This window comes from Pithys albifrons, chromosome 3 (genome assembly GCF_047495875.1).
Source record: "Pithys albifrons albifrons isolate INPA30051 chromosome 3, PitAlb_v1, whole genome shotgun sequence".
Taxonomy (NCBI): domain Eukaryota; kingdom Metazoa; phylum Chordata; class Aves; order Passeriformes; family Thamnophilidae; genus Pithys; species Pithys albifrons.
Genome location: NC_092460.1, coordinates 18,025,205 through 18,037,655, shown reverse-complemented (window position 1 = coordinate 18,037,655; position 12,451 = coordinate 18,025,205). Strand labels below are relative to the sequence as shown.

Below are 12,451 nucleotides of genomic sequence, written 5' to 3'. Positions count from 1 at the left end.
TCTAACAACAGTGTGGTAGCAGCCACAGTAACTAGAGTTGTCCAAGCACAACAGCCAGCCAATTTTAGCTACTAAATATTGACTGACTCTGGTCGGATGCATGAGGTAAAACTCAAATCATACTCCCTACAACCAGACAAATATGTATGAGATTTTAAGAATTTCCTTCAAGTTCCAAACTATCAGCAAATCTCAAAAGATGGCAGAAAAAAAATAACTCCTACAAATTTTGGAAATTTCCCTCAAGCACAGAAAAGCCACAGCTATGACCTAGCTTGGCTCAGGCAAACTCCTAGGAACAGAAAAGAAATGCTCTTCACTGGTGGCTAAAGAAAGAATGTTCTTTTGCCCTTTTGTCCCTACAAAAGGAGTGGCCTGTCACTTCTGTGGATCAGCAAGTTGAAATTCATGGAGCCCTTGGCTGTGCTGCCAGCAGGAGGGAGCTGGGGGCTCCCAAGGGGCCACTATGCTCAAGAAAAAACCCTGAAAAACACAGGGGAGAGCACCAGGGAAAAAAACCCAAAAGATTGCCAACCCTTTCCCTCCTTCAGCTGTGACCTGTCTTTATCATTCTCTGCACATTTAACCTCTTACATAAGCTTTAGCTCATCTGGGGATGAGGGCAGAGGCAACATGTAACAGGCTCAAGAGAGAGACAAATGTTTCAGATACGTAAGTGTTCAGCCAACTCGTTATTTGCTTCATATCTACAGACTGGTAACTCCTGGCAGTGATGAATCTGCAGGGATTTACAAAATGTGGGACCACAATGCAGTTTTGAAAGGCAAACAGAGCCTTCAGAACTGAGGGACCATGAGCTTCCTCATCAACATGCAGTAGAAACCTTGTACTATTCCCAGAAAAAGTGTGGTCCATAGGGAAATGGGAAGGTGTATTCCTCTGCATATTACATTTTAGACCTTAAATCTACCTCTTAGTTATGTCTATAATACCTCCTTTTATTAATTTAATTAATTTTTCTTGTCCATTTCACAGTCCAGTTTTTAAAATGTGAATTAAATATATGTTTTATTTTAAAGAAATGAAAAAAAAGGGAAGAACACTGGGGAGTGTGGATCCAAATCAGTGGATGCTTATAAATGAAACTTATCACAGAAGAGATTTTAGTGGGTTCATTTTTATTCCTTTCATTTTGCAATGGATTTCTAGCAACAAGGATTTCTCTCTCCACTGAAAATTTTCTAAGAGCAAAAAGCATCTTGAGGTTTTCTTTTTTTTTAATTAAACAAAACATGCAGCAAGTTGCAATTAAATTTCAGTTAACAAAATGCAAAAATACACTCACTTTCCAACTGCTAAAAATAAATAGTTTGAAAAATAATTTCACATCCCTGACAATGACGACTGTGTTTATGACATATTTCTGGTGCCATATTCCACTCTCCTATCGCTGCCAGCTTGCGTCCAGTATTTAGAAATAAAACAGAAACACATTGAACTTGCTGAACTAGATGTTGCCACACTGCAGCTCTAATGGGCTTAGTGACCACAACCTACAGGGGCCAGAATGTGTCAACAGCAAAAGGGCCAACCTCAATCACTGTCTGTGCTTTTACAAAGTTGTTACATGTTTAATTCTTTGCAGCTTAGTTCTCCTGCTGTTTTGGCTGCTCCAAACCAAGGCTCATATATTGCAGCAGCCTTCTATACCTCGTATAATGCCACAAAGGTCTCAGCAGGAGACCTTTCAGTGGAGCAGACAAGCCACAGGCGAGGGCAAACAGGGCATCACAACTTCCTAATAAGATGACTTATTAGACTGGGGGCTTGACACAGCTTTTATTTAACCTCTTCTTTTCCCTGCCCCCACGAACACGAGCTGTCTGTTCGCCAGGGGCGCAGCCCGCACTGCCTCGTGCGCTCGACCCCAAATCCAGGCGGGGCGTAGGGTGGCGGTGCCAGCTTTATCGCTACGCCAGTGCGGGAATTTCGCCTTCAGTACCAGATTTCCAGGCCCACGGGGTTTTGCGGTCCGTGCCCCGTGGCGGGGCCGGCAGTGCGGGGGTTAAGCGCGGCCGTGCCGGCGGTTTCCTGCCCGCACTTGCCTGTCCCGAGGCGGTGCCGCCGCCGGGAGCCGGGCGAGCCGCGCCGGGCCAGGTGGCGGGCAGGCAGCACCGTGTTATTAAGCAGCAGAGATCGCAAAACCTTGATCTTAAAAAAAAAAAAAAAAAAAAAAAAAAAAAAACCAACGAAAAAAAGGCCCCTAATTAGTCAGGAGCATGAAAATAAATGGCATTCTACATTGGCCAGGATGGAAAAGGCAGCTTCCAATTTCACCCAGTGATGCCTGTTATTGGCAGCTTTCAGGATCACACTTGGGAACGTTGTTGTATGAGCCACTTTTACTCAGGAGTTGTTCTTTACTTGTCACTTCAGTTCAAGTTAACACACACACACCAAAAAAAAAAAAAAGAAGTTGCGATGGTCTCACGTGCTGCATCTTAAAGTCATAAATGTCCTGTCAAAGAACCCTGTGCCCTGTGCTGCTGAGTCACAGCCGCCTCTGTGAGCGACCGAGGGTCTCGTGGAACTGCCAGGAATTGTTCCATCACCTTCGGTCGCTCCAGCTCAGCCCATGGCAGATGCTGCACTGAAACCATCCCTAACGTTCCCTATGACCCTCTGTTTAATTCAGTGTGAAAGTGACAGATTGAAGAATATGTTCTGAGTTTTCTCATATTTCTGAAGAGCTTTGATTTGGACTAGACTTGTTTTATGAAAAGAAAAAGGTTATAAGAGAAAAATAGCTGTCTTTCAACTCATACAGCACTTGTCTAATTTTGATTTATAAACATTCCCAGTAGAGAAGGCATCCTTCTCCAAATAGTCTCAAGGTTCATAAACTTCATCTAATTTTGTGATATAATTGTACAGTAGTTTTCAAGGACTCTTACTCTCTAGAGGGCTTGAACCCATTTGATTTTATTCATCCCAAAAGTATCTGCTTTTATCCCTAACTAAGATTAACAATTTTGGCATTATAGCAATATGGAAAGTTCATCACATTTGTGCAGTGATTCTACCACCAGCTGCAGATCCTTCTGAAGTTTACTGTGTAATGAATTTAAAACATAAATAGCAACAAATGGGATAACTAATTTCTTTGCCAGAAATGCAGCAAAGTTAATTTTGTCTTTATAAATAACTTTTTATACTGATGGGTTTTTGTGAACCTTTAAATAGTTAAATAAATTGCATGGTTTCTGGATCTTTTTTTGGAATATATTTTACTCATATATTTACCCATTTTAAGCTTTTTTGTAAATACCTATAAATCATTGAAAAAAAATAAAAGGCAAAATGGTTTCACTGTTACAGTGTAGCAGAGAAGATATTTTCTAGCATCTAAGAAATAAACCTTATAATTTCCTATTAAAAATGGAGAGTTATCATTACCAGGCATATTTCACATTATTATAAAAGAGGGATTTGTCATTAGGCTTTTGTAAACTAGGTTTAAACTCTTTATTTTCTGAAAGGATCAGTGAACAAGAGTAGCGCAGGACACCTTTTGCCTAGGTGTACCTGAATGTTGTCAGACAGTTGCAGATCTCCCAGGTAACATTTCCTGAAGTGGAGTTTTTAAGAATGACTAAAATTTGTTCTCCTCCAAGCAGGGTGTTTACTTTCTGTGTACAGTGTTCTCCAGATAATGTGCAGTGCTGAACTTACCTTTTGAATCAAGAAACTTCCCTGAGCATTACTTTAACCTGTGGGCTTTACTGATTTGAGATGTAAAAAATTGTATGCCAAAACTTTGGTTATTGTAACTAGTTCTAAACAAGAAAGACTAACATCAGTTTTGACAACAAACAAAACCAGTTTTTGTTCTATCGGTTATGTTTAAAAGATTCCAATTTCAAACCAAACACAACTTGTGGTTATTCTGTCAGATATTTATATAGCCACTGGGGCGCCATAGTTATGCACTGCATACATCATTGTATTTTTAAAATGTACTTAATGAACATTTTTTCTTTTCTGGTAACTACTTCATTGCCTTAAATGAATGCATTCCAATAGAATTTGTAACAAATGAGCACTTTGTGTTTGCATTAATGCCAAACACGTTTAACAAATTTTTAACAAGGAACACTGGCAAAAAGCCAAACTCCTAGAGGGACACTGAAGGAATGCTATAAATTTAAACTAGATTTTACCTTTTCACTCAGCTCAACAAGTGTCTTAGGTGTCTTTGGCATCTCAGCATTGAAAGTTTTCTACGTAGGTTGGATACAACTTTATGTGTTAATTATTTCTCTTCTTGGACCTCCTCACTAGACATTTTCACATCGATATAACAGGCTGTAACAGGTTACTGTATTCTTCAGAAAGTGAGAGGTGGGTTTTCCTTCTTTCCCACAAGAGTTCAGCCAGGAGGAAGTAGCAAAAACCGTATTTATTGTTGGGGCTGTAATGACAGAGAGGTTCAAATAGCACATACCATGCCATTGCCATATCCTGTGTTAAGGGAACTACATAGTGGCGAACACTCCAGCAGATCTGTGCTACCCAATATTGTTTCTTGTGCTGAGTTGCAAATATCTGGGCTCTGATCATGTTTGCAACTGCACTTCAGGGGCAGGGAAAAGCAGCCCACAGTGCTCCCGCTGGTCCAGGCTCTGGGCTCACACAGAAGCCACAAACAGATTTTTGGCTGAATCAAACTTCTGGGGGGTTTTTCAGTTGTTAAGTTATGCCCACATGGTACATGTCAGTACAGACTTTGGGAATCACCTAGTCTGTAATACATGTTCGTATTAAAAGTGTTACAAGTAGCTCCACAAACCACATGCTTGCTCTTTGCTTGTAACTTAATATATTAATTTAATTTTTACTATGTTATTTCAGTTTTAATCAAATGCAGGAACTGAAAAATAATAATACTTAGCACTCATCCAAGACTCTTAAGGCATATTACAAACATTAAGCCTTGGAAATTCTTGTGAGGAGCCTGATGTTATGCCTGCTGTAGCAAAGAGCAAGTTTGGCACAGAAAAATAATAGACCTTTTTCCTTAGTCACACAATAAGCTGATGGCAGAGACAGAATTTATAGTGGTATGTGCCAAGGTTTTGTCTTAGTTAATCGAGTCATTCTTTTCATGGTTTTGCACAGACAAATGTAAAAATTGAGAATGCTTTTTTATTTTTCTTCATGTCATTTAGACTTTGTTGTTGCAAGAGGCACGGCCAAGTCCCAGAAGGTCACTTGAGAAAGACTTTATGAGTTATAGCCTTCTTTTTTAAATAATACTTTTCAGTATAGTTATTTGTTTCCAGAAAATGAAATAATTTCCCATCATTTGTTGGTACTCTGATTGCAGTAATGATGAATGAGTCTGGAGAAGGAAACTGAGGAATTCCTCCTGACAGCTTTTTAAAAAATGTCACATTATAGTACAGATGCCTTGTCATAGATTAAGGAGCAGAAATAACCCTAGCACGTTTTCATTAATGATATCCTTCTCTACTAACATTTGGTCAGATACCAATTCCCTGCAATAAAGTGGCTATTCCCTCTCTTTCTGACTCACTAATTACCATATCAGTTGTTGGCCTTTTATGTAGGTACCATGTGTAACAGGTTAGGAGAGGGCAATTTAAGCCTATGTGAATGGGTATCTGTTTTTGTATCTGGGTGCTGGTTGCAAACATTTGGAAAGCATATGGAGCATAATGGACATTAACCCAGATGTCAAAAATAGCCTGCATTTTACTACTGTTATTAAACAGTTTCCCCTTTAACCCCTTTGTGTTTACCCACCCTCTCCAGCTTGTTTCTGCAAATCACTGCTGAGAGGAAAGGATTGGAAGTAAAAAGTACTAATCAGGCAGGTGTCTTTATCCAAAGGAAAAACAATCTGAACAAATATTTGTGAGCTACTACACTTTTATATCTTCACATCCTTCTGCTGTTTTCATTGACTGGTATCTAATGGACTAACAGAGGTGCCAAACTCATAAGACATTAATTTCAGCTGGAGCACTGCAGAATTCAGGCCCAATGTATGTTACCAAACTTTATTTCTGTTTTAGAGGTTCACTGACTTGTACCAAGTACAGCATTGAAGAAACAAATACCAATTTAATTTACTCAACCTCAGTTGGTATTTGACAGCAATATCCTTTTATATATTTATTTGGCTTACTTGAGAAATACTGTGCATTTCCTACCTGTGGTGAACAGGTTTTTGTTACACTTCCAATACATGTATGGTTTCCTGATGGAAGGGTGGGTTGATTAAGTGGGTGAAGTTTATTTGGGGGATTTCATTATCCCGTAAAACCCCAGTGAAAATCTGGGGAGAAAGCTGGAGAGAAGAATGCATTTTGTGCTTTTTTGCTCTTCCTCAGACTGAACACTTTGTTCAGGGTTCTTATTTTTCCGAACATAAAAGAGTGTTAATTGCAAAGGAACTTCAGCTTGTAAAATAGCAACTATATTAAAGATTTGCTGTGGTTATGTTTCAGTGAGCCTGCTTAAAGAATCTGGGCATTGCTGTGCTACAGTTTCTGGAATATACTCTCCTCATTAATTTATCCATGGTCTTCCTCTGCCTGTGTATCTCTCTGAATGATGATGAGGAAATTCTCGGCACACAAAAGAACGGGAGCTATGCACAGGACACAAAACGTAATGCATGCACTGACTTACAGTTTTCATAAAAAGTTTGCAAAGATTTTATGTGCCAGAACTAGTAACATGATCTACTTTAGGAACTCCCTGGCTTTCCAGCTCTGCAGAAGTCATTTTTTTAGACCATTCAAGGGCCAGATCCAAAACTTGTTAAAATCAGTGGGAACCTTTCCACATTTCAGTGGGCTTTGGATTACTCCCTAAGTGTTTTAACCAGAAGAATTGTACCAACCCCTCATGGAAAAGTAGAACTATTCATCTAAGTTTGTATGATATAAACTGTTACATGTACTTTCATACATATACATGAACTTAAAAGTATGGATTTAAAATAATTTTTGAATTTATGCTGTAAGCAGTGTTTCACTTTACTCACAGAATAATTTCTCTTACAAATATTAGATTCTAGAATTTAAAGGGTCATTTTAGTCAATTAGTTCTATTTAAAAAACACAAAACTTAGGTTTTCAGCTGTATACAGAAGCGTAAGCATTGTATGGCAATTTCTTTTTGTAAAATCGGATGTTTTGGAAACTTCTAAAGTTACATAAATGGAAAGGCAGTAACAGAGAATCCCATATGTAATGCATTTCAGATTTTCTAGAAACAGTGGATAGATGAACAACTGCCCTGTAAAAGAGTCATTTAATTCCTCCCACTCATCTGATATACAGATAATGTGAATAAGACTAATTCACTGCTCTCTGTTGAAGAAGTTGCTTGCAGCACAACTAGTGTAACAATAAAAATCATTCAGGTCTCACTCTGTAGTTGCTTACAATCAGACAGAGAGCCTCCTCTAAAGTCTGTGGAAGGCAGGAAGACTCTTCCCACTGACTGACCTGGGCCGACACCAGTTACCTCTCATAGTGCTCTGGGTTTCAGCAATGCCAGCCAAGCCACGAAGAGCAATCAGCTGCCTGGAATTAGTGGGTGCTTGGCTAAAATACTCATAACAGGTTGTTGTGTATTGCAACTTCTGTAAATCTGAGTTTCTTGTATCCATGAAACCTTTCTCTGATGTGAGAGAACTTAAAGTGAACTTAAAGTGCTTAAAATATAACAACGAAATGATGCTTCGCTTTTGGAGAGTTGCTAGAGGTACAACATACTCCCACCTGTCACGAAAAGACATGGATGATTCCTCAGGTTTCCACATGAAGATATTTAGTTTGTTAATAGTGTTTCCCCTTGAAAGTACTGTGCTGATAAACAAGACCAAAACTCTCACCATTGACAGGATCACAAGCACAATAGAATTTGACATGTTAGGAATTTAAAATATTTCCCATTTAGGGGGAATATTGTCATACAAATCAGCAATAAAACTAATTGCTACCCTCTGAACACAGTAAGTGGGTTCAAATTGAATTTAAACACCTTACTAATCCTTAGTCCCTAGAAAAGCAATATATCCACTCATGTCTATGAGAATCTTGACTGGATGAGAACTAGGATGTTCTGGATGCTTCAATCATGTTGTTAATCGGAATGTTTTGTTCCCTTGTTACAGTTGTCAGAGGAACTAGCGAAAAAGGAAGAAAAACCTGTAGCACTGGAAGGTAACTGATAATCTATTGCATTGGATTTCCAAACATGACCATGATATCCTGGAGAAGATCACAGATGCAGAAAATGAATGCTGAGATTTATTTCTAAAGAAATACTGCATTAATTGGCATTTTCTCCATTATTTCTTGTAGTCTATTGTGAAATTAGGTACTTTGGAAAATAATGAAGGAGACTCAAGCAGAAATTATAAAAGCTTCATTTCTGTCTTCAATGGGTCTTGTGAGTTATTCTGTTTTCACAAAGAAACCATCTGTTTAGAATATGATTGCTTAATCAAGTTCAGTTAAACAGGTTATTTAACTAATTTTGGGTAAATTAATATTGATTTTAAGAAGTAATTCAGATGCTCTTAGATGTGGTATCTGCATTTGCTGATTTTACCTAGTCTATTCTAAAGTATCACTTCTATTGCACTAGATTATCAAAGAGGTATTAGTAAAATGCTATATAAGGGTGTTGGCATTAACCTTACCCCCAGCTAGATGTGGGCTTTTCCAAAAAATAAAACCAAGCCTTTACCCTCCTCTGTTTTCTTATATGTACTGATAAAATAATATCAATTAAAACAAAACACAAATATTGATAGTATAACCGGTATTAAGCTCTGGGCCAGGTTGGAAATGAAATCAATTTTTGGTACTAATAACTGATGACAAAGATTAGTTTTATGAAAATATGGTGTGTGTCTCTGACAATGCATAGGACATCTAATTTGAACATAAATATATGATTATATTCAAGATGTATCTATTCCTGGATGGTAAAAGCTTGAAGCGTATATAAATACATATGTATGTATATATATGGACATGTACACAAGGATGTATCAACCTTTTACCATCCAAATGCATACATGTTTTCAACTATGAAAGCTGGGACTCTTAAAAAAAACCAAACAAACAAAAATAAAGATAAGATTGCTGTGAATACAGTATATGCACTAGGTCTCCTGTAAATGTGGAACTGTTTGTTATTGTTCTCTACATTGAAAAACAGTCTCCAACATGGACCTCGATGAATCTAAGATGTTAAAGAAAATACCAATGAACAAACAGCACTTAAAGACTGTTTGTGTCAACAAAATGTGTCTAGTAAAACAAATTTAAAGCACATGCAAGGAAAAATAAAAATGTGAAGTCATTACATTCAGTGAGAGACTCTTAACTGACAGTCAGATCTCTACCACTTTTCAAGGAGAAGCTGCTTCTGACTCCACAAACATTTTCAGTCAGTCTGGCAAACATGTGCAAAAATGTTTGGCTGTTTTGTTGAGGCATCTTATTGTCCATGGAAGAAATGCTTCCATGCTGATGGCAGTGGGAATAGACTATCTGCATTTTTAAAGGACAAACAATAAATTTAAGCATGGGTGGCCTTAATCCTTAGTAGTTTTTCTTTGCTGCTGTAAAAAAATAAAACAACTAAATGGGTACTCCTAAAGTCTTGCACTGAATTTAGAAAAATTATTTTTTGAACCTGTGGTGCAATTAACCCTAAACATCCTACATGAGCCATACATAGCAACCCCTTTAAATTTATTGTCTAGAGATGATATTTTATTTGTACCATAATTCTTGGTACAATCAAAGAGCAGTTTATTTGAGCAGGAGTCCTGCTGGATGTTACTGTCTTCAGTAAATAGAGTAAAATGTATAGAATTAGCATAGCGTAGATAATCCCAATTTCATTCATGTTTAAAAAGTTTGTCCTTTAACTATCAATGGCATTTTAGATCTTTGTTTTTGAAACAGCAAAGCTTTGGGGAGTATATTTAGCACATATGACAAATGTTGCACTTGGAAACTCAGACAACAAAACTGGTTTCTCATGACAAATTTGTTGTCGCAGTAGGGGACAATCGTCTGTGTCTCTTACAATCAGGTCTTTACCTTAACTCTGCAACCGAATACTTGAAGTAGGATATAAACTAGGGGGGAAATAGGGTCACAGATACAAAGCTGTATAGTTAGATATTTATATGTATGTGCCAATTTTGTCACAGATATTATTTTAGGGGCATTTTTGCTCCACTCATATTGGTAAGAGTATTGATCTAAACTTTTATCAGGGCCTACAAGTTAGCCCCTAAGGAGGAAAATTTTGTCTAACATTGCTTTTTTCTTTCACACTTATTTTTTTCCTTTATTTTCATTTCATGTGATACTATGATGTTTGGAGAAAATCTTTTCATATACTAAAGTAGAATCTCGGGGTTTACAATAAACACTGTGATGTTGGGAAACATTTTATTTCAGCAATGTTTGGTAGATTTTTTTCCCCCCTCTACGTGTAATGAAGCAAAACCAACTTTTGGTTAATGTTTAAGATGATTATTATTTTAATGTGAGATCAGTCTTGTACTGCACATTCTTTCTTTCATTTAAATGTACAGTATGAATTTTGTATTTAATGAATTTTGTGTATCCAGTATGCACGTACCTGCACATTGACTTTCATTTGAAAGTGGGTTTCAATTTACTTTTTAAGCAGTGTTTATGAAAAGACCTCAGATGTGTTGACACAAACTATATCCGCAATGTTTTTTTTGTGTGTGTAGGGTGACGTTTGAATGTGATGTTCTGCAGCAATGGGTCAGTATTCCCTATTTACCTTAGATCCTCATTTGATAGTGCTTCTTGTAATAATTTTTTCAAGTGAGTGGCATGTTCTGGATTGTGATATTGATATATGGTTAAGGACATTGATATGAAACTAAGGAATTCCTAGAAATTACCAGTGGGCATGTATTAGACAGTCATTGTAATTTAATGTCTAGCAGAAGTGTAAAGTACCAAGGTATTTAGAGTTCATAACATTGTTATCATGTGTATGGGAAGTATTTAGTGTTGATCAGCTTGTTTATATTCATCAAATAAACTTTGTTTCTTTCTGAAATCAGTGTTGTGTCATTAAAAGTAAGTTTAATGACTGTAAGAAAATGTGTGAGAGATGTTTTCCACATGGTAAATCTATCACACTCCTTATTTCTCTAATTGCTACCATTCAAAGTAATTTATCTTCCTGTTGTTACTATCACATAAACTGTTTAAGAAAGCATAAAAAGGAAAATGTCTCCTAGGCTCCACTCCCAGAAATGCTTACAAGCAACTTTACTAAAGTGAGGAACCATTTTCTGGATTGGGCTCTTAAAGAGCAATATGCTTTTGAGTGGGTTTCTAAAACATAATATTCTTGTGTGACCCTGTGTAATTGCATAGAAAATTACATTTTGTTTATGTACTTTACTGACCAAAAGCCATAAGGTGTGAAATTCTCTGCACAGTCAGCTCCTTTTTCAGCTGCCTGGTAAGTGGTTCCCCGTTTCCATTATGTTCACTTTTTTTAGAAAAGGAACTTTTGTTGACCAGGAATTTCTTACCTCATAGAACTCCCTGGACCAGCTCAGGGCACACACAGCAGGACAGAATAAAAGGTAAGTAAGTATGCATTTTACTCAGGTTATTTAAAAACACAGTCTCTTAGTTTTAAGCTCTGTTCCTTTACCTATAAATTAGTTTTCTTGGTAAGAGAGTACTGTGTACTAACATAGGATATTAAGTTTCACTTTTAACTACAGCTAAATATACATTTATTGTGTATTCTACTTACGCCTGCTTAGCTTTGAGCTGCAATACTACAAATTGAGTAGTAGTTGCTTCTATTCTCTTTTCTAAACCTGCACAATTTTTCAGCGTGGTCTTGTTCTGTGTTCAGGTAGTGTCCATATTAGGGACTCTCCATCCCACTGGAGACACACATGCTTGATTCTGTTTTCAGCATTGATCAATTCCTGCTTTAAGGCACCTCCTGCCTCCCCATGTGGTGAAGGGGACAGTACGTGCCAATATGCCACACTAAGGACACAGAGGGGACAACAGTGGATCTGGGGAGACTGTCAAAGGCTCCTAAGCCCCATTTTCTGTAAGATGGTTTTCAGCAAGGATCTTTCCTCTGTCAGGGGAAGGGGCAGGACCAGTATGTTTGTGTCTGCTGGGTGCCTCAGGAGAGTAGAGCTCGCCAGAGGGCAACTCTGGGTGGAGGAGCATGTCCCCTAATGTTGCAGTTTGAGTTCATACAGTCAAAATCTCCTCCAGCCCTGAGGGAGCCTGAATAAGGATCAAGCTCTTCTGAGCTGGAGGTTTCTTCCTCAGAGAGCCTGTTTGTTCACTCCAGACTTGAACCAAAGTAGCTCAATACTTGAGCAAGCAGAAGTATACGA

At 37.8% G+C, this 12,451-nt stretch overlaps 1 protein-coding gene across 8 annotated transcripts in view; it reads left to right on the top strand.

Annotated features, from left to right (window-relative positions):
- Nucleotides 1-11,121, top strand: part of ERC2 (ELKS/RAB6-interacting/CAST family member 2) — a 418,320-nt gene extending 407,199 nt beyond the window's left edge. For all 8 annotated transcript variants that reach the window (XR_011697331.1, XR_011697333.1, XR_011697332.1 and 5 more), the window contains one exon: nt 8,174-11,121. The gene's annotated coding sequence lies outside the window, so the exon portion shown is untranslated. The remainder of the gene's footprint in view (nt 1-8,173) is intronic.
- Nucleotides 11,122-12,451: the final 1,330 nt, after the last annotated feature.